This window comes from Scyliorhinus torazame, chromosome 24, assembly GCF_047496885.1.
Source record: "Scyliorhinus torazame isolate Kashiwa2021f chromosome 24, sScyTor2.1, whole genome shotgun sequence".
In the NCBI taxonomy this organism is placed as follows: Eukaryota; Metazoa; Chordata; class Chondrichthyes; order Carcharhiniformes; family Scyliorhinidae; genus Scyliorhinus; species Scyliorhinus torazame.
In genome coordinates, this window is record NC_092730.1 from 40,524,005 (window position 1) to 40,546,058 (window position 22,054).

Below are 22,054 nucleotides of genomic sequence, written 5' to 3' on the forward strand. Positions count from 1 at the left end.
CACAGTTACACAGCAGAGAGCTCAGTTACACAGCAGAGAGCTCAGTTACACAGCAGAAAGCTCAGTTACACAGCAGAGAGCTCAGTTACACAACAGAGAGCTCAGTTACACAGCAGAGAGCTCAGTTACACAGCAGAGAGCTCAGTTACACAGCAGAGAGCTCAGCTACACAGCAGAGAACACAGTTACACAGCAGACAGCAGAGAGCTCAGTTACACAGCAGAGAGCTCAGTTACACAGCAGAGAGCTCAGTTACACAACAGAGAGAACAGTTACACAGCAGAGAGCACAGTTACACAGCAGACAGCTCAGTTACACAGCAGAGAGCTCAGTTACACAGCAGACAGCAGAGAGCACAGTTACACAGCAGAGAGCACAGTTACACAGCACAGAGCACAGTTACACAGCAGAGAGCTCAGTTACACAGCAGACAGCAGAGAGCACAGTTACACAGCAGAGAGCAGAGAGCACAGTTACACAGCAGAGAGCACAGTTACACAGCAGAGAGCACAGTTACACAGCAGACAGCAGAGAGCTCAGTTACACAGCAGGAAAAACATTCAATTGGCTATCTTTGTGGAACAGAAAATCCCTTTTTGCTAAATAACCAGTTTTTCCATCTCAGTATCTTGCTGGTTTGCTCGGCACCTTTTCTGTGTGTCATTGTGTGTGTGTCCTGATAGTCTCTTCCTGCTTTACTGTGTGTCTTTCTTGTCTGTTACAGCCGTGCTGATGTTCCGTGTTATTGTCCAGCCAAGGTGAGCTTCACAACACGTGGTTCTCGTTTAAGAAAAAAATAGTTACGTGGCTGCCGCAGAACAGCAATTGCGAACACGGCAGATATAAAAAGCAGAGTGGCGCAGCGGAAGCGTGCTGGGCCCATAACCCAGAGGTCAATGGATCGAAACCATCCTCTGCTATTGATATTCTCAGTCACCCCAAAATTAAACATGACTCTGTCACCCTGCGGCACATCCGCCTTTTCTTTTCAGTAGATTAGTATCAAAGTGTTGCATCCAGTGTGATCCGGACATTTGCGCCAGGAATGAAGCAGACAGCATTACATCACTGTGAAGCTCAAAGTAACAAAATAGGGAAGCTCTTCAATTGACTCTCTCTGAGGAAAACAGACAACATCTGCTGTGGTGTGTGAGTATTATTGGTGCCAATATCACATCTCCACTGACTGGAATGAGTTATGTTTTGTTAACACAGTCATGTCATTTGGTAAAGATCGAACCGGGAGTTTTTCAGTGTTTTCAAATCCTTTAACAGCGAGAACGTGAAAAGTTTATATAATAACTTCCAGGAATACCCCACAGAGGGGCAGTAAGCATATATAACAATATCCAATAATAAACCACTATAGAAACCGAGATCACAGTTTCGCCACTCGGACGGATGTGAACAATCCAACCAGACTATTTAGAACAAGCGGAGATTCCTGCCTCCAGCCACCTCACTTTCTCCAGCTCTCTTCCTCAGCTCGAAACACACGAAATCACGCAAACGCCTCCAATCAAATTATTATTGCGATGGCCGGGAATCGTACCCGGATCAACTGCTTGGAAGGCAGCGATGCTCACCAGTATCCCCCCATCACTTACTGCCGAATGTTGAGTCCTTTTGATGCTTTGCATTAGTTTGATGAATTGTTTCGTAAACAACGTCTTACTATGTTTATGTTATTTCACTCCAATTTAAAATGCTCCTGAATGAAAGTGTCCGTGTCGCACGGCTCCCAGTCAGCCAGGAGATGGCACCAGTCCACAATAAAAGTATTTATTTCTGATGTTCTGTGTGTCATTACATGGGACTCTTGCTCTGGCCTGAGACCTTACCTTGTCCTTGTGTCCTGATGCTGCCGTTTGCACCCTGGTTAAGTAATCATAGAATCCCTCCAGTGCAGAAGGAGACCATTCGGCCCATCCAGTCTGCACTGACCCTCGGAAAAAGCACCCCAACACGGCCCAATCATCTCCGAATCGTTTGGATACATCAGGTGTCAGTCTCCTCTGGAGACGAGGGTTCAATCCCACTCCTGACATTGCCATTGATTCTCAGCTGCGATAAAATGCCAGAGGTCCCGGGTTCAAAAATCCGGACGAGCCCGGATGGTGTCATTGACTGAAATCGGGAGGAGGTTTGAGCTCCCGGGAAGTTATTGCAGCGAATATATCAGTGCAGAACACGTGAAGAAACGGACAGGGTATTTAAAGGTCGTTTGATCATGGTGTGGGATTCTGAATTTGTGGATCCGCGCAGCTGGCTGAATACAATGGTTATTTGTACCTGATAAGCCTTTGATTTGACTAACGCGCTTGCGGGATGAGGTGGCCGAGTAGTTAAGGGGACGGATTGCTAATCCATTGAGCTTTCCGTGCGTGGGTTCGAAACCCATCATTGTCGATTTTCCATCCTGCTTTCTCCCAGTGGGACTCATTTTTCCAAGATGGGTCTGCAGTCACTGATGTGACAATCCAGTCCAAGTTGTGAGGCCGGATTGCATCGAGTTGTGTTGGAAGCGCGAGAATTAAAATTCAGTCTTGTTCCGATTGAGATGCATTGATCGGGTAGTGAGGTCGGAACCACTCTGTCTATTGGGTAGTGTCAAAGCCAAGCGACATTTCATTGTTCGAGATAATGAGGAGTTTCAGGAATCAGGATATTTACCCGGCAAAAATCTGCTGGAGGAGGGAATGAGGGGAGTCCAAAAATGTATTCAGAACCTTAATGTAGCGGCGGCAATGCAGATTCACCAGAATGATACAAGCATAGAAGGTTTGAATTACGAGAACAGATTAGAATTATAGAATCATAGAATGGTTCGGCCATTCCGCCCACCGTGCCCATGTCAGTCGCCCAGAGCTGGAAAATCTCAGCAGACCTGGCAGCATCTGTGGAGCGGGAACCAGAGAATGGGAAGCAGGGTCAGACTGGACTGGAAACTGTAACTCTGTTTCTCTCTCCACAGATGCTGCCAGACCAGCCGAGTTATCCAACATTGTCTATTTCTGTTGCAGCATTTTATGAAGAATCTCCATCGCGGCCTTGCCTTTGTGCTCGGCGTTTCTATTTATTTATTTAGTTCTGTATAAATTTAGAGTACCCAATTATTTTTTTTCTCCAATTAAGGGCCAATTTAGCGTGGCCAATCCACATACCTTGCACATCTTTGGGTTGCGGGGGTGAAACCCACGCACACATGGGAAGAATGAGCAAACTCCAGGCGGGCGGTGACCCAGGGCCGGGATGACGCTTCTATTTATAAAGACTGGTCCCATATGGGCACTAAGGGCAATTTATCCAATCCACCTAATGCACGTCTTTGAACTACGGGAGGAACCCGGAGCACCCGGAGGAAACCCACGCAGACAGGGGCAGAGGGTGCAGACTCCGCACAGGCAGTGAATCGAACCTGGTACCCTGGCACTGTGAAGCCACAGTGCTAGCCACTTGTGCTACCGTGCTTTGTGCCCAGATAAATTATTGCAGCGAATATATCAGTGGAGAACAAGTAAAGAAATGAAAACGACATTTTTTAAAAACCGCACGCTTGTGCACCCAGGTAACTGGCTGAATGCAATGGTTGTATGCAACCCCGATAAACCTTTGATTTATTTGCTGAACAAGAATTTCCCCATCTGCGCCTTAAAAATAATCAATGTCCCGCTTCCGCGGCCTTCTGAGGCAGAGTTCCAAAGTCGCAAAACTCTCTGAGAGGGAGAAATCTCATCATCTCCGTCCGAAAAAGAGCGACATCCTTGTTTTGAACTGCCCAGTTGTTCTGGTGTCATCCACGAGCAGTGAGATTGAACCAACAGTTTGGACAGCACGGTAGCACAATGTTAGCACAGTTGGTTCAATATTCTCAGATAATAATATGGACGCGGCCAACTGGGAGGTAGAGTCACATGCTCTACTGACTGAGCTATCCGAGTCTCCGCATGTTTGATTAAACTGCTCAAAAATACAAACTGAGCGGGTCAATCTGAAATATTCGCAAACATTTACCAGCATTGCGGCTTTGAACGGAGTCATTTCGGGAACATTCCCATAGAGAGAAATTCCTGGAACCAGCGGCAGAAAATCCTCCTGAGCCTGACGTGATTTGAACACGCAGCCTTCTGATCTGCAGTCAGACGCGCTACCGTTGCGCCACAAGCCCAAGTGCGGACCATTGCCGGTTTCTCCTCATAGATTTATGTTTTATTTATACCCAACTGCGAAAGAAACGCAAAGAAGTTCGATTGAGGGATATTAAAGGGCCCTGAAGTAAAGCAGCTGTACCACGTGGTTAAGGGGATGCACAATAATCCATTGTGCTCTGTACACGTGGCTTCAAATCCAATCCTGGTCTGTAACGTGTCTCTTGTGTCTCTGTTTGGTCCCCTCATGGGGGTTGTGGTGATCCACTGCAATAGGAGATGTAAGGAAGGGCCTGCACTACAGGTTCGCCGGTAGCTCCTGCCTGCTGGCTCCGCCCAGGGAGAACTGTATAAATATGCATGACCTCCAGTGCCCTGCCATTTCGCCAGCTGCAGCAGGAGGCCTCGCATCTGACTGTAATAAAGCCACAGTTGTACACAACTTTAGTCTTTGTGCAATTGATCGTGCATCAACTTATTACAGTCAGATTTCCCACAGAATGGATAGCCGAATTAACCCCGATCGCCTGCAGCTGGATCCTCACTCGCCCGACGGCAGGAAAGACTTTACTCACTGGCTAGCATGTTTCGAGGCTTACATCAATGCGGCGGACCCCGTGCCGACGGAGGCTCAGAAGATAAACGTCCTGTACTCCAGACTGAGCTCCTGCATGTTCCCGTTGATCCAAGATGCCATGACTTACACAAAAGCAATGGAACTCTTCAAAGAACACTACACACAGAAGGCAAACATGCTCTTCGCCAGGCATGTACTTGCCACCCACTCGCAGCTACCTGGTGAGTCCATCGAAGACTTCTGGCGGGCCCTAATTCCACTTGTCCGGGACTGTGACTGTCAGGCCGCCATGGCCGCTGAATACGCGAATCTCCTCATGCGCGATGCCTTCATGATGGGGATTGCGTTGGACCGCATCCAAGAATGATTGCTGGAAGGGGCCATGCTTGAACTTACGGAGATGAAAACCTTGGCGCTCTCCATAATGGTCGCATCCCATAATGTACAATCGTACCTCTCCCGCCGTGCTGCCCACCCTTCCACCCCTTCCTCCCCCTCCTGGACCCCGCCGACGACCTCCTCAGCGGGGGCCCTGCCTTCGCAATACGCCTGCACCGCACGCCGATCCACGCACCCTGGAGGTACCCGCTACTACTTCTGTGGTCAGCAGAAGCACGCCCACCAACACTGCCCGGCCCGCACTGCAGTTTGTAAAGCCTGCAGTAAAAAGCGACACTTCGCGGCTGTGTGCCAGGCCGGCGCAGTCGCTGCGATCGCGCCCACAATCGCCCTCTCCACCATGCCAGGCGCACCATGGGCGCCGCCATCTTGTCCCGACCCCGCAATGTGCACACCATTGGCGCCACCATCTTGTTCCCCACAGGGTCCCCGGATATCTCGACATCGGAACCGCACCTGCTCGCCACCCGAAGCATCCGATGGTTACCCGCAGCTCGCTTCGGTGATGCTGGACCAATATTTCCCGCACAACCTGGCCACCATGTCGACGACGGTTAAAATCAACGGCCACGCGACCTCGTGCCTGATGGACTCCGGGATCACCGAAAGCTTCGTTCACCCAGATACGGTAAAGCGCTGCTCCCTCGCGTTCCAGCCGGCCAATCAAAGGATCTCCCTAGCCTCCAGATCCCACTCCGTCCCAATCCGAGGCTTCTATACAGTCACCCTCACGGTCCAGGGCGTAGAATTTAGTAACTTCCGACTCTATGTCCTTCCTAATCTCTGCGCTGCACTCATGTTGGGCCTGGACTTCCAGTACAACCTCCAGAGCCTCACCCTCAAATTCGGCGGGCCCTTACCCCCCCTTAGCGTTTGCGGCTTCGCGACCCTCAAGGTCTATCGCCCCTCCCTTTTCACAAATCTAACTGCAGATTGCAAGCCCGTTGCCACTAAGAGCAGACGGCACAGCACCCAGGACAAGACCTTCATCAGGTCCGAAGTCCAGCGGCTGCTTAAGGAGGGTATTATCGAGGCCAGCAACAGCCCCTGGAGAGCCCCAGTGGTAGTGGTTAAAACTGGGGAGAAACACAGGATGGTTGTGGACTACAGCCAGACCATCAATCGGTACATGCAGCTTGACGCGTACCCACTCCCACGCATATCTGATATGGTCAATCAGATTGCGCAATTCCGGGTCTTCTCAACAATTGACCTGAAATCCGCCTACCACCAGCTCACCATCTGGAGGTCAGACCGGCCATACACTGCCCTCGAGGGGGACAGTCGCCTCGACCACTTCCTTAGGGTCCCTTTCGGTGTCACAAATGGGATCTCGGTCTTCCAAAAAGAGATGGACCAAGTGGTCGACCAGTACGGTTTGTGGGCCACCTTTCCGTACTTAGATAATGTCACCATCTGCGGCCATGACCAGCAGGACCACGATGCCAACCTCGATAAATTCCTCCGCACTGCCACCCTTCTCAACCTGACCTACAACAAAGAGAAGTGTGAGTTCAGCATGACCCGGTTAGCCATTCTTGGCTATGTAGTCCAAAATGGTCTTCTCGGGCCCGACCCCGAGCGCATGCGCCCCCTCATGGATCTTCCCCTCCCCCACTGCCCCAAGGCCCTCAAACGCTGCCAGGGGTTCTTTTCCTACTATGCTCAGTGGGTAACAAACTATGCGGACAAGGCCCGCCCACTCATTCAGTCCATCCAATTCCCCGTTGCGGCCGAGACACAACATGCATTCGTCCGCATCAGAGCAGACATCGCCAAGGCCGGGATGCGCGCAGTGGATGAGTCACTGCTTTTCCAAGTAGAAAGCGACGCTTCAGACGTCGCCCTGGCCGCCACCCAAAACCAGGCAGGCAGACCCGTGGCATTCTTTTCCCGCACCCTTCATGCCTCTGAAATTCGACACTCATCCGTCGAGAAGGAGGCTCAAGCTATCGTTGAAGCTGTTTGAAGCGGCATTGGAGGCATTACCTGGCTGGTAAGAGATTCACTCTCCTTACGGACCAACGGTCGGTAGCCTTCATGTTCAATAACACACAGCGGGGCAAGATCAAAAATGATAAAATCTTGCGGTGGAGAATCGAGCTCTCCACCTATAATTACGAGATCTTGTATCACCCCAGTAAACTCAACGAGCCTCCAGACGCCCTCTCCCGAGGTACATGTGCCAGCGCACATGTGGACCAACTCCGGGCCCTACACAACAGCCTTTGTCACCCGGAGGTCACCCGATTGTACCATCTGGTCAAAGCTCGCAAACTGCCCTACTCCGTCGAGGAAGTAAGGACAGTCACCAGGGTCTGCCAGGTCTGTGTGGAGTGCAAGCCGCACTTCTACCGGCCAGACCGTGCACGCCTGGTGAAGGCTTCCCACTCCTTTGAACACCTAAGGGTGAATTTCAAAGGGCCCCTCCCCTCCACCGACCATAACACCATATTCTCAGTGCGGTCGATGAGTACTCCAGATTCCCCTTCACCATCCCATGCCCCGATATGACGTCTGCCACCGTCATCAAGGCCCTCAGCACCATCTTCGCTCTGTTCGGTTTCCCTGCCTAAATCAACAGTGACAGGGGATCCTCATTCATGAGCGATGAGCTGCGTCAGGTCCTGCTCAGCAGGGGTATAGCCTCCGGTATGACGACCAGATACAACCCCCGGGGAAACGGGCAAGTAGAACGGGAGAATGGGACAGTTTGGAGGGCCGTCCCCCTGGCACTATGGTCCAGGAATCTCCCAGCCTCTCGCTGGCAGGAGGTCCTCTTTGACGCTCTGCACTCCATCCAGTCACTATTGTGCACCACCACTAATAACACACCCCATGAACGTGTTTTTACCTTCCCCAGGAAGTCCACATCCGGTGTGTCGCACCCTACTTGGCTCGCCGCTCCAGGACCGGTCCTTCTCCGTAGGCACCCCTGACTCCACAAGGCGGACCCCTTGGTGGACAGGGTTCACCTGCTTCACGCCAACCCTCAATATGCCGACGTTGTTTCCCGACGGCCGCCAAGATACTGTCTCGCTCAGGGACCTGGCACCGTCAAGTTCCACCCCAACACCCCCCCCCCCCCACCAATGCGCCTCCCCACCCCCCCCCCCCACCTCCCACCACGCTGCCAATATTGACCCACCAGACCCCCTCACCTTTTCCGCACAAGAGGACGAAGAGGACTTCTGCACGCTCCTGGAGTTCCCCGATGACTGGCCAGCATCAGCACCGCCATCAGCGCCACCTCCACCTCCGCCAGCACCGACTTCGTCGCCACCATTACGCCGATCCCAACGAAGCACCAAAGCACCAGACCGGCTGAACCTTTGACAGACTCCGGACCATCAACATGGACTTTTCTTTCCCTACCACTGTACATAATTCCACTAATTGTATATACTTTCATGTCACCCCCGCCGGACTCATTTTTAACAGAGGGTGAATGTGGTGATCCACTGTAATAGGAGATGTAAGATAGGACCTGCACTACAGGTTCGCCGGCAGCTCCTGCCGGCTGGCTCCGCCCAGTGAGAACTGGATAAATATGCATGCCCTCCAGTGCCCTGCCATTTCGCCAGCTGCAGCAGGAGGCCTCACATCTGACTGTAATAAAGCCACAGTTGTCCACAACTTTAGTCTTTGTGCAATTGATCGTGCATCAAAGATGAAGTAAAAATGCTGTTATTTTTAACTTTTGTTTGAGGGCTGGCGCGGGGGGGGGGGGGGGGGGGCGGGCGGGGGATAGTCGAACACTGTCCACATTGAAACCACGTTAAAAAACGATAAGTACTTATTTCATTCTCGCTGTATTTGCGTCTAAATTCTGAGTGAGAAACTTTCTCTTCCTCAGTTTGAAACTCACGAAGAGGCGCAAAAATTCTCAATTTATTATTGCGATGGCCGGGAATCGAACCCGGGTCAACTGCTTGGAAGGCAGCTATGCTCACCACTATACCACCATCGCTCACGGTTGAAAGACGTGTACTTTTGGTTCTTTAGATTAGTTTGATTAACTGTTTCTTATCAAGTACTTTCTTTGCGTAAGTTATTTCACTCCAATTTAAAATGCTCCTGAATGAAAGTGTCCGTGTCGCATGGCTCCTGTTCAGCCAGGAGATGGCACCAGTCCACAATAAATGTACATTCTATGTGTCATTACATAGGACACTTACTCTGGCCTGAGACCTTAACTCGTCCTGTGTCCTGATGCTGCCATTTTCACCCTGTTTAAGTAATCATAGAATACCTCCAGTGCAGAAGGAGGCCATTCGGCACATGGAACCGGTACCGACCCTCGGAAAAAGCACCAGATTTCGGCCTAAACGCACCTAACCTTTCAAATACGTCTGGATGGCTGAGCGCAGGTCGCAGTCTTCTCTGGAGGTCAGGGCTCGAATCCCACTCCTGAAATTGACTTTTCCTCCGCGAGGCACCATCCAAACCTGGAACCCCTCCCTAACAGCACAGTGTGTGTACATACACCATATGGACTTGCAGCGGTTCCAGAATCCCCTCACCGCCCATTCTCACGGTCAATTAATGATAGATTGTAAATGTTTTGCCGAATCAGCGACAATCAAAGCCAGAGCCCTTGTGATTAGCTGAACATCCTCAGAATCTGTAGCTTCGTCCGGTAAAGTGTCTGTTCCCTAAAGAAAAATCTGGACTCAAATCCCAGCCCAGCCTTATTCCGTTTGACCACCTGTGCGATTGAGAACTTCCTCCACAACAGGGGGAAATGTGTTGGATTTCTAGTCGGAAAATATGCCTTTTGCAGGTTTAAATTCAGTAGAATATCTACAGAGATTGTAACGCAAGTACTGATTTTAGCTGCCATCATCCAGTTGTTAAATCTTTCCACTAGAAACCCACTGGATTTTCCCCTTTGACTTGAGTCCTGCTCCCAGAGGATCAGTTCAGTATTTTCAATAATATTATATTTTGAATGCTCTGTGTCCAGAGAATTGTGACGCTGAAATTGCTCACACTTCTCTCCATTGTTATCTACTCTGCAGGTATTGACTACACCGTCTAATGGAGACATGCTCGCAGGGCTGTGAGAGAGGCTTTCTTTCAGGCGTGAGGCCTCTTTTGGTCCATCAACAGCAACCGGATGCCTGCAGAGAAACTCGGAATACCGAGCCCCTCTTCCCAGGATGGACTTAATCAGGGACAAGGTGTTGTTTGCAGAGAGAATCAAAGGTCTGAAGAATTGGTCTGAGATTCCTGGCGTTTTGTGAAGAGAATAAGGTGGTGGAGCAATGTGACAATAGCAGGATACGAGTTTGGGATATTATCCAGTTTGTGCTGGGGGGCCTGCGGGAAGGACGTTGTCTTGTCTGCCCACCCAAGCTGAATGTTGGGATTGAGGTGGTGATCAGATTCCGAGAGGAGGGTGAAATCCTTTCACTGAGTTTCAAGCTCACAGTTCGGTTGAGTGTCTTGAGTTATAGGAAGATACATACGGGATGGTCAAATGGGCAGAAAAGTGGCTGATGGAATTTAACGCTGAAAAATTAGATGTGATCATTTGGTAGGGGGTTTTCGCAGTAACTTCATTGCAGTGTTAATATAATCCTATTTGTGACAATAAAGAATATTATATTATTAATATAGGATTAATGTTAATGGCCTGACACTGGGAAGTCCTGAGGAACAAAGGGACCTTGGAGTGTTTGTCCAGAGATCTCTGAAGGCAGAAGGGCAGGTTAATAGGGTGGTGGAAAAGGCATTTGAGATATTTGTCTTTATCAATCTGGGCATGGATTACAAAAGCAGAGAGGTCATGGTGGCGTTGTATAGAATGTCGGGGTACCGTGTGCAATTCTGGTCACCACATTATAGGAAATATGTGACTGCACTGGATGGGGTGCAGAGGTGATTCAGCAGGATGTTGCTTGGGATGGAACATTTAGGATATGAAGAGAGGTTGGATAGACTTGTTTTCTCTCTCACGCAGGAACAGAGATGACTGAGGGGTGATCTCATCGAGGTATACAAGATTATGATAGGTATAGACAGGGCGGATATGGAGCACCTGTTCCCTCAGTCACAAGGGGACACTATTGTTCTGTGATTCTGTTACAGATCAGATCTTGGAGGTATCGCTGTTGTATTCCCAGGAGGCGGTGGTCTGATTCGGAGACCAAAAGCTTCCATCGAGGACGGGGTTCTCAATAAGAACAAACTGGAGGTGTGGGATGTTAGAATCTGCTCAGCACTGATTCATTTTTATTCATTGTTGTGTCCTAGAATAAACACGTGGATTGTAGCGGTCCATTAAAAACAAAAATAGAATTCGGAAATTTCTGGCCAGTAACTTCACCATTTCCACGTTACATCACTCAGCATCCTCAGCTGCATCACATCTGGTCCACGTTTCCTCAGCAGAGAGCACAGTTTCAGAGCAGAGAGTACATTTCCACTGGAGAGATCGCAGTTTCTCAGCAGAGCGCACAGTTCACGGCAGAGAACACAGTCCCACAGCAGAGAGCACAGTTTCTCAGTAGAGTGCACAGTTCACGGCAGAGAACACAGTACCACAGCAGAGAGCACAGTTTCACAGCAGAGAGCACAGTTTCACAGCAGAGAACACAGTAACACAGCAGAGCGCACAGTTCACAGCAGAGAACACAGTACCACAGCAGAGAGCACAGTTTCACAGCAGAGAACACAGTCCCACAGCAGAGAGCACATTTCCACAGGAGAGGTCTCTCTCTGATACAGTGTGTGAGTTCTCCCTCAATGCTCTCACCTTCTGACCTATTGCTCATGTGCCCACTCCCATGGTGTTGAAGTGTTTCCCATCAGTCCGTTCAGAACAATCCTTCAGCTGATATGTTGGAAATGTAATTTGCTAACAGAGACTATATTTCCAACATTTCACAACTGGCTGCACATCTGGACCAATGGACAAATACAACCTTCGTCCGTTAGTTGTTGCAGATGTTAAAGGTCCATGAGGTGGTTTGGTGAAGTCAGATCATTTGGCGAGTTGGCCGAGAGGTGAAGGTGATGCGCTGCTAATCCATTGTGCTTTGCATCTGCGGGTCTGAATCCATCCTCCTCGATGGTCAATTTGCTGCATCTCCGCGTTGGGCCACTTATTGAGGGTGCCCTGATGATTCATTCAGTGCATCCGGAACTAGGATGGAGTTTAGATTCGGAGTTCAACAGGCCTGAGGAGTGAACCTTCTTGCACCAATCTCTATACCGATATTCCCAATCCTCTGTCTGATAATCGATTTAAATCACGACACCAGCTTTGGGCAGGAGTTTGGCACCATGAAAACTTGCGGCTTCAGAAACTCCAAAACAGACGCCAGCTTCATCTGGGGCTCTGCTGGCAGATTTTGTCTTTCCAGAACCGGCCGCCCAGCCGTGAAAACAAGTTCATCAGATGATCTCATTACACTGTAAGACGGAAGAGCAGAAGTGGCCTATTGGGCCCATCCTGTCTGCTCCACCATTCAAAGAGGTTATGATTGACTTTATATAATCTTCAAACCCACTTTCCCGCCTTATCCCCAAAATCCTTGATTCCCTTACTGATTTAATCTTGCGCATATTAACTTCCCCAGCCTCGACAAGTATTCGCTTAGAAACAATGTTTCCACAGATACACTATACTCTGAGAGAACAAATTACTCATCATTTCTGATTTAATTGGGCGGCCCCTTACTCTGAGATCATTCCCTCTGGTCCTAGACTCTCCCACATGGAGAAACAACCTCTCAGCATCAACCCTGTCAACGCCCCTGAAAATCTATTGAATCAGTGAATTTGAATGGTGAGATTTCTTCCCTGTCCCAAAGAGTATTTCAGGCGTCTGGATTCCCAATCCAGTGAGATAATCTTTCATCCCTCTGAACAAAAAACAGTTGATTCAGCTCATTATTAAACATCTTGGGCCAGTTGGCCGATAAATGGCAGATGGAGTTTAATTTGGATAAATGTGAGGTGATGTATTTTGGTAGCTCAAATCAGGGATTGACCTAATCAGTTACTAGTAGGGAGTTGGGGAGAATTACAGAACAAACAGATCTAGGAGTACAGGTTCACAGCTCCTTGAAGGTGGTGTCGCAGGTCGATAGGGTGGTGAAGAAGGCATTCGGAATGCGAGGTTTTAAGCTCAAAATGTTGAATACAAGAGTTGGGACGTCTTGTTCAAGTTGCACAAGACATTGGTAAGACCACACATGGAATATTGTGTTCAGTTCTGGTCACCCTATTTTCCGAAGGATATTGTTAAACTAGAAAGAGTGCAGAAGTGGTTTACAAGGATGCTACCAGGACTTGATGGTCTGAGTGAAAGGTAGAGGCTGGATAGGCTGGCACTTTTTTTCCTGGAGCGTAGGAGGCTTATGGATGATGTCATAGAGGTCTATGAAATAATGAGGAGCATAAATAAGGTAATGAGGAGCATCTGGAACGGGCTGCCAGAGGCAGTGGTGGAGGCGGTTATCATTTAGTCTTTTAAAAATCAGTTCGACAGTTACATGGGCAGGGTGGGTATAGAGGGATATGGGCCAAATGCGGACAAGTGGGTCTAGCTTAGTGAAAGAAACTGGGCGGCATTGACAAGCTGGGCCGAAGGGCTTTTTCCATGCTGCCAACATCTATGACTCTATGACTCTGTCTGTCTTCCTGACGACATTAGAATTTCTTCCACAGAATTGTATTGAACCGATTGATACATAATATATTATTCTGTACTTGATCCAAGTCAAACAGATACTGCGGATTCATCAGGGGATAAACAAAATACTAGGATGAGAGCGAATTGAATGAAAACAATGTTAGAAGGAATTATATTCCATAAAAAGCCCTGCAATGCTTGGATGGAAAGGTGGAACTATGAGCCGAGGAGGGAAAAATCGGCTGTCAGCAAGTTCCACCGGATTTCTGTATAAAACGACCGCGACAGGACTCGAACCTGCAATCTTCTGATATCATCATTCGGTTCATCGAAGTCAGACGCCTTATCCATTAGGCCACGCGGCCACCGGCAGGAGCGTGCGAGCCAATGCTTATCCTATGTGAATAAATACTGTGATCATATCTGTTTCCATAGAAACCAGTAAAATGCAGAAGGAGGCTATTCGGCCCATCGAGTCTGCACTGACCCTCCAATCCTGCACCCCACTCATGAGAGGGGAGGGACGGATTTCAGGGGTTGGAATGGGGGCCAGAGTTGCTCCATCGGACCCAATATTCCAGCAGAGGGCAGGTGCGTGAGCTTTCGGAGGGTCAGTACAGACTCGTTGTGCCGAATGGTCTTCATTTGCACAGTAGGGATTCTCTGATTCTATGACAGCAGCGGGTTTAGGTGGCGAAGCCCTTGTGCCATACTGCCCACTCCTGACACCATGGAGAAATTCTGATCTCTCAAAGACTGGCGACCAAGGACGTGTAACAAAAAATAATTTATTTACTGTTTGAGCAGCTGCTCCAGGCTTGTGCTCTGAGCGCGATCCGGGGAGAACACCTGATCATTTTAGATGCGGGACACGTAATCACGTGAGCATTCGGTCTGCACAGGCCTCCTTCTGTGCTGCCAGTTTCTGTGATTGAATTGCTTTAATTTGGAGCTGGACTGGGAAGTTCGGTGCTGTTCCATATAAAGCAAAAATGAACTTCTAGGATATTTCCAATGTAACTTATTTTCTTCCGCAAACAATTGAATCAGTGAAATTGTGCGTTTCGGGAACTTGGATTTTCGAGTCTCTCAAGGCTTCTCTCCAAATCCAATGGTCATTTGTGAGGTAGATTAAACCGCTCCTCACAGAAAAACCGGGGCACCGTTCATCGCAGGAATGCAAGACCTTCCTGCAGTGATTCCTGGCCGGTTTTATAATGTTTTGTATGTTTTATAATGTTTAATGAATGACCTATTGAACCGAGCTGCGATGGTCGAGTGGTTAAGGTGTTGGACTTCCCCAGCTGGTTCGAGCCCTGCTCCCAGCGACTGTGACCGAAGAATTAATCGGAATTTTAGTAAACGGTTTGACACAAGGTTCGCTGCTCAGCAAATTATAATCTCCTCAGGAAGAGGGATAATAATGTTTCTGACAGTAGCCCGGCTAGCTCAGTCGATAGAGCATCGGACATTTAATCCCACGGTCGTGGATTCAAGCCCTATATTGTTTCATATTGGGTTCAAGCCCCATATTGGGCGCTTCCATCTCAGAATGTTGAGCTGACCGAACTGTTTTGATAACAGGAATACAAGGTTCTGTCCCTGGACTGGAAATCCAGAGACCTGAACTAATCTTTCATGACAAGATTTGATAAATCTGGAATTGAAATTTCGTCTCAGTAATGGCGGAGAAAGGTTCTGATTCAGACGGATCACATTTCCACAACTGGGAATGATTTGACCCAACCACAGTGAAGATCTGTCAACGGCACAGTCACGGTTGCAGGACAGAGAGAACAGTTAAACAGCAGAGAGCACAATTATACAGCAGCGAGCGCAGTTACTCAGCAGAGAGCTCAGTTACACAGCAGAAAGCTCAGTTACACAGCAGACAGCACAGTTACACAGCAAAGAGCACAGTTACGCAGCAGAGAGCATAGTTACACAGCAGAGGGCACAGTTACACAGCAGAGAGCACAGTTACACAGCAGAGAGCACAGTTACACAGCAGAGAGCACAGTTACACAGCAGAGAGCGCAGTTACTCAGCAGAGAGCACAGTTACGCAGCAGAGAGCACAGTTACGCAGCAGAGAGCACAGTTACGCAGCAGAATGCACAATTATACAGCAGAAAGCTCAGTTACACAGCAGAGCGCTCAGTTACTCAGCAGAGAGCACAGTTAGGCAGCAGAGAGCACAATTATACAGCAGAGAGCACAATTATACAGCAGAGAGCGCAGTTACACAGCAGAGAGCACAGTTACACAGCAGAGAGCGCAGTGACTCAGCAGAGAGCTCAGTTACACAGCAGAAAGCACAGTTACACAGCAGAGAGCGCAGTTACTCAGCAGAGAGCGCAGTTACTCAGCAGAGAGCTCAGTTACACAGCAGAGAGCACAGTTACACAGCAGAGAGCGCAGTTACTCAGCAGAGAGCTCAGTTACACAGCAGAGAGCACAGTTACTCAGCAGAGAGCTCAGTTACACAGCAGAGAGCACAGTTACATAGCAGAGAGCGCAGTTACTCAGCAGAGAGCACAGTTACACAGCAGACAGCACTGTTACACAGCAGAGAGCGCAGTTACTCAGCAGAGAGCACAGTTACACAGCAGAGAGCACAGTTACACAGCAGAGAGCACAGTTACACAGCAGAGAGCACAGTTACGTAGCAGAGAGCACAGATACGCAGCAGAGAGCACAGTTACGCAGCAGAATGCACAATTATACAGCAGAAAGCTCAGTTACACAGCAGAGCGCTCAGTTACTCAGCAGAGAGCACAGTTAGGCAGCAGAGAGCACAATTATACAGCAGAGAGCGCAGTTACACAGCAGAGAGCACAGTTACACAGCAGAGAGCGCAGTTGCTCAGCAGAGAGCTCAGTTACACAGCAGAAAGCGCAGTTACACAGCAGAGAGCGCAGTTACTCAGCAGAGAGCGCAGTTACTCAGCAGAGAGCTCAGTTACACAGCAGAGAGCACAGTTACACAGCAGAGAGCGCAGTTTCTCAGCAGAGAGCACAGTTACACAGCAGAGAGCGCAGTGACTCAGCAGAGAGCTCAGTTACACAGCAGAAAGCACAGTTACACAGCAGAGAGCGCAGTTACTCAGCAGAGAGCGCAGTTACTCAGCAGAGAGCTCAGTTACACAGCAGAAAGCACTGTTACACAGCAGAGAGCGCAGTTACTCAGCAGAGAGCTCAGTTACACAGCAGTTAAGCACTGTTACACAGCAGAGAGCGCAGTTACTCAGCAGAGAGCGCAGTTACACAGTAGAGAGCTCAGTTACACAGCAGAGAGCGCAGTTACTCAGCAGAGAGCACAGTTACGCAGCAGAGAGCACAGTTACGCAGCAGAGAGCACAGTTACATAGCAGAGAGCTCAGTTACACAGCAGAGAGCACAGTTACACAGCAGAGAGCACGGTTACACAGCAGGGAGCTCAGTTACTCAGCAGAGAGCTCAGTTACACAGCAGAGAGCACAGTTACACAGCAGAGAGCACGGTTACACAGCAGAGAGCTCAGTTACACAGCAGAGAGCACAGTTACACAGCAGAGAGCACAGTTACACAGCAGAGAGCACGGTTACAGAGCAGAGAGCTCAGTTACACAGCAGAGAGGACGGTTACACAGCAGAGAGAGCAGTTACACAGCAGAGAGCACTGTTACTCAGCAGAGAGCTCAGTTACACAGCAGACAGCACAGTTACACAGCAGACAGCACAGTTACTCAGCAGAGAGTACAGTTACTCAGCAGAGAGCTCAGTTACACAGCAGAGAGCTCAGTTACACAGCAGAAAGCACTGTTACACAGCAGAGAGCGCAGTTACTCAGGGGAGAGCACAGTTACGCAGCAGAGAGCACAGTTACGCAGCAGAGAGCTCAGTTACACAGCAGAGAGCACAATTATACAACAGAGAGCTCAGGTACGCAGCAGAGAGCACAGTTACGCAGCAGAGAGCTCAGTTACACAGCAGAGAGCACAGTTACACAGCAGAGAGCTCAGTTACGCAGCAGAGAGCACAGTTACACAGCAGAGAGCTCAGTTACTCAGCAGAGAGCACAGTTACTCGGCAGAGAGCTCAGTTACACAGCAGAGAGCTCAGTTACACAGCAGAGGGCACAGTTACACAGCAGAGAGCACAGTTACACAGCAGAGAGCACAGTTACACAGCAGAGAGCACAGTTACGCAGCAGAGAGCACAGTTACGCAGCAGAGAGCACAGTTACGCAGCAGAATGCACAATTATACAGCAGAAAGCTCAGTTACACAGCAGAGCGCTCAGTTACTCAGCAGAGAGCACAGTTAGGCAGCAGAGAGCACAATTATACAGCAGAGAGCGCAGTTACACAGCAGAGAGCACAGTTACACAGCAGAGAGCGCAGTTACTCAGCAGAGAGCTCAGTTACACAGCAGAAAGCACAGTTACACAGCAGAGAGCGCAGTTACTCAGCAGAGAGCGCAGTTACTCAGCAGAGAGCTCAGTTACACAGCAGAGAGCACAGTTACACAGCAGAGAGCGCAGTTACTCAGCAGAGAGGTCAGATACACAGCAGAGAGCACAGTTACTCAGCAGAGAGCTCAGTTACACATCAGAGAGCACAGTTACATAGCAGAGAGCGCAGTTACTCAGCAGAGAGCTCAGTTACACAGCAGACAGCATAGTTACTCAGCAGAGAGCTCAGTTACACAGCAGAAAGCACAGTTACACAGCAGAGAGCGCAGTTACTCAGCAGAGAGCGCAGTTACTCAGCAGAGAGCTCAGTTACACAGCAGAAAGCACTGTTACACAGCAGAGAGCGCAGTTACTCAGCAGAGAGCTCATTTACACAGCAGAGAGCACAGTTACTCAGCAGAGAGCTCTGTTACACAGCAGAGAGCGCAGTTACTCAGCAGAGAGCGCAGTTACACAGTAGAGAGCGCAGTTACTCAGCAGAGAGCACAGTTACGCAGCAGAGAGCACAGTTACACAGTAGAGAGCTCAGTTACACAGCAGAGAGCGCAGTTACGCAACAGAGAGCACAGTTACGCAGCAGAGAGCACAGTTACGCAGCAGAGAGCACAGTTACACAGCAGAGAGCTCAGTTACACAGCAGAGAGCACAGTTACACAGCAGAGAGCACGCTTACACAGCAGAGAGCTCAGTTACTCAGCAGAGAGCTCAGTTACACAGCATAGAGCACAGTTACACAGCAGAGAGCACGGTTACACAGCAGAGAGCTCAGTTACACAGCAGAGAGCACAGTTACACAGCAGAGAGCACAGTTACACAGCAGAGAGCACGGTTACACAGCAGAGAGCTCAGTTACACAGCAGAGAGGACGGTTACACAGCAAAGAGCGCAGTTACTCAGCAGAGAGCTCAGTTACACAGCAGACAGCACAGTTACACAGCAGAAAGCACTGTTACACAGCAGAGAGCGCAGTTACTCAGCAGAGAGCACAGTTACGCAGCAGAGAGCACAGTTACGCAGCAGAGAGCTCAGTTACACAGCAGAGAGCACAATTATACAGCAGAGAGCTCAGTTACGCAGCAGAGAGCACAGTTACGCAGCAGAGAGCTCAGCTACACAGCAGAGAGCACAGTTACACAGCAGAGAGCTCAGTTACGCAGCAGAGAGCACAGTTACACAGCAGAGAGCTCAGTTACTCATCAGAGAGCACAGTTACTCGGCAGAGAGCTCAGTTACACATCAGAGAGCTCAGTTACACAGCAGAAAGCACGGTTACACAGCAGAGAGCGCAGTTACTCAGCAGAGAGCACAGTTACGCAGCAGAGAGCACAGTTACGCAGCAGAGAGCTCAGTTACACAGCAGAGAGCACAATTATACAGCAGAGAGATCAGTTCCGCAGCAGAGAGCACAGTTACGCAGCAGAGAGCTCAGTTACACAGCAGAGAGCACAGTTACACAGCAGAGAGCCCAGTTACGCAGCAGAGAGCACAGTTACGCAGCAGAGAGCTCAGTACGCAGCAGAGAGCACAGTTACGCAGCAGAGAGCTCAGTTGCACAGCAGAGAGCACAATTATACAGCAGAGAGCTCAGTTACGCAGCAAAGAGCACAGTTACGCAGCAGAGAGCTCAGTTACGCACAGAGAGCGCAGTTACGCAGCAGAGAGCTCAGTTACACAGCAGAGAGCACAGTTCCACAGCAGAGAGCTCAGTTACGCAGCAGAGAGCACAGTTACGCAGCAGAGAGCTCAGTTACGCAGCAGAGAGCACAGTTACGCAGCAGAGAGCTCAGTTACACAGCAGAGAGCACAGTTACGCAGCAGAGAGCACAGTTACGCAGCAGAGAGCTCAGTTACACAGCAGAGAGCTCAGTTACACAGCAGAGAGCTCAGTTACACAGCAGAAATACATTTAATTGCCTATCTTTGTGCAACAGAAAACCCCGTTTTCCTAAATAACCAGTTTGTCCATCTCAGTATCTTGCTGGTTTGCACTGCACCTCTGCTGTGTGTCATTGTGTGTGTGTGTCCTGGTAGTCTCTTCCTGCTTTTCTGTGTGTCTTCCTCTGTCTGTTACAGCCGTGCTGAAGTTCCGTGTTATTGTCCAGCCAAAGTGAGCTTTACAACACTTGGGTTTTCGTTTAAAAAAATAGTTATCTGGCTGCCTCAGAGCAGTAATTACGAACACGGCGGACCAAAGGAGCGGAGTGGCGCAGCGGAAGCGTGCTGGGCCCACAACCCATAAACCAACCTCTGCTGTTTATATTCTCACTCACACCAAAAGTAAACATGTCGCTATCACAGTGCATCCGCCTTTTCTTTTCAGTAAATTAGTATCAAAGTGTTGCTTCCAGTGTGATCCGGACATTTGTCATTGCACTTCACTGGGAAGCTCAAAGTAACGAAATCGGGAAACTCTTCAATTGACTCTCTCTGAGGGAAACAGACAATATCTGCTGTGGTGTGTGAGTTTTATTGGTGCCAATATCACATCTCCACTGACTGAAATGGGTTATGTTTTATTAACACAGTCATATCATTTGATAAAGATAGAACCAGGAGTTTTCCAATGTTTCCAATTCCTTTAACAAAGCGAAGGGGAAATGTTTATATAATAACTTCCAGGAATACCCCACAGAGGGTATAAGGACAAGGTAAGGGCAGCACGGTAGCATAGTGGAATTGCTTTGACAAAACATTGAATTTTGGACACTAAAGGCAGTTCATTATGGCCAATCCACCTAACCTGCACATCTCTGGACTGTGGGAGGAAACCAGAGCACCCGGAGGAAACCCATGCACACGCGGGGAGGATGTGCAGACTCCGCACAGACAGTGATCCAAGCCGGGAATCGAACCTGGGCTCTTGGAGCTGTGAAGTACTTGTGCTATCCACAATGCTACCGTGCTGCCCTAGATAGTTTTTTGAAGAATAAAGGGATTAATTGTTATGGTGTTCGGGCCGGACAGTGGAGCTGAGTCCACAAAAGATCAGCCATGATCTCATTGAATTGTGGAGCAGGCACGAGGGGCCAGGGGCTAGCTCCTGCTCCTAGTTCTTATGTTCTTATGTTCAGTCTGACTTAACATTTTAGGCACCATCACTTGCAGAATTTGCACAGCTGTCCGCGCTGCACAATCTGCTTGTTCATTACCAACGTCAACTGGGGTCGGAAATATCCGCGGGCATAAGGAGGGCCTGCAGTAGGTCATTAACTAAACCCCGGTGGGATATTACCGTGCCGGCCGAGATAAGGAATCACCTATTCTTCCAGAGCTGTGGGTTTGCTGTAGTCGAGTGTTAATCGTTTCAGGGACCTCAAAATGTTTCATGTAAGTGCCGTCTGGCGTGACTTGAAGTGCGTACTCTGTTGGACCTGAATGATCCACTGTCCTCCTTACCATAGGCCCCAGATCCTTGGCATGGTACTGGTCGTGGACCTGACGTGTAATATGAGGGCCCACAGAAGCTGACTGTGGCCATAAATGTGGTGGTATTGTAACAAAATCGGCTGTACCTTCTTTTCCCGTGACTGTGGCTGCAACCTTGACTGGCCATTCGGTCCCAATTAACGGCCGGTATTTGTCCTCCAACTCCCTGTTTTTTCCGGTTCTGTCATAGACCAGGGTAACGTGGTGCAGTGAATGTTCAATGTCTAACGTCCACCACTGGGGAGTGATAGAAATATAGCACTGTTGTCTCATCCTCCATGATTGAACCGTTACCCCTTCGTCTCCGCACTCTAGCTGTAGCTGGAAGATACACAGTAAATCTCGGGCCAACAAGTTACAGTACAATCCAGTAGTCACCACAAACTGATGATCCGCAGACTTATTCTC

General features: G+C 49.3%; 3 non-coding genes across 3 annotated transcripts; all 3 read right to left on the minus strand.

Annotated features, from left to right (window-relative positions):
- Positions 1–4,096: 4,096 nt before the first annotated feature.
- trnac-gca (transfer RNA cysteine (anticodon GCA)) lies at positions 4,097–4,168 on the minus strand. Its single transcript has one exon. It is a non-coding gene; the product is annotated as a tRNA-Cys (tRNA).
- A 4,854-nt stretch (positions 4,169–9,022) lies between these two features.
- trnag-ucc (transfer RNA glycine (anticodon UCC)) lies at positions 9,023–9,094 on the minus strand. Its single transcript has one exon. It is a non-coding gene; the product is annotated as a tRNA-Gly (tRNA).
- Positions 9,095–14,044: 4,950 nt separating this feature from the next.
- On the minus strand, positions 14,045–14,133 carry trnar-ucg (transfer RNA arginine (anticodon UCG)). The gene is given in 2 exon segments: positions 14,045–14,080; positions 14,097–14,133. It is a non-coding gene; the product is annotated as a tRNA-Arg (tRNA).
- Between the last annotated feature and the right edge of the window lie 7,921 nt (positions 14,134–22,054).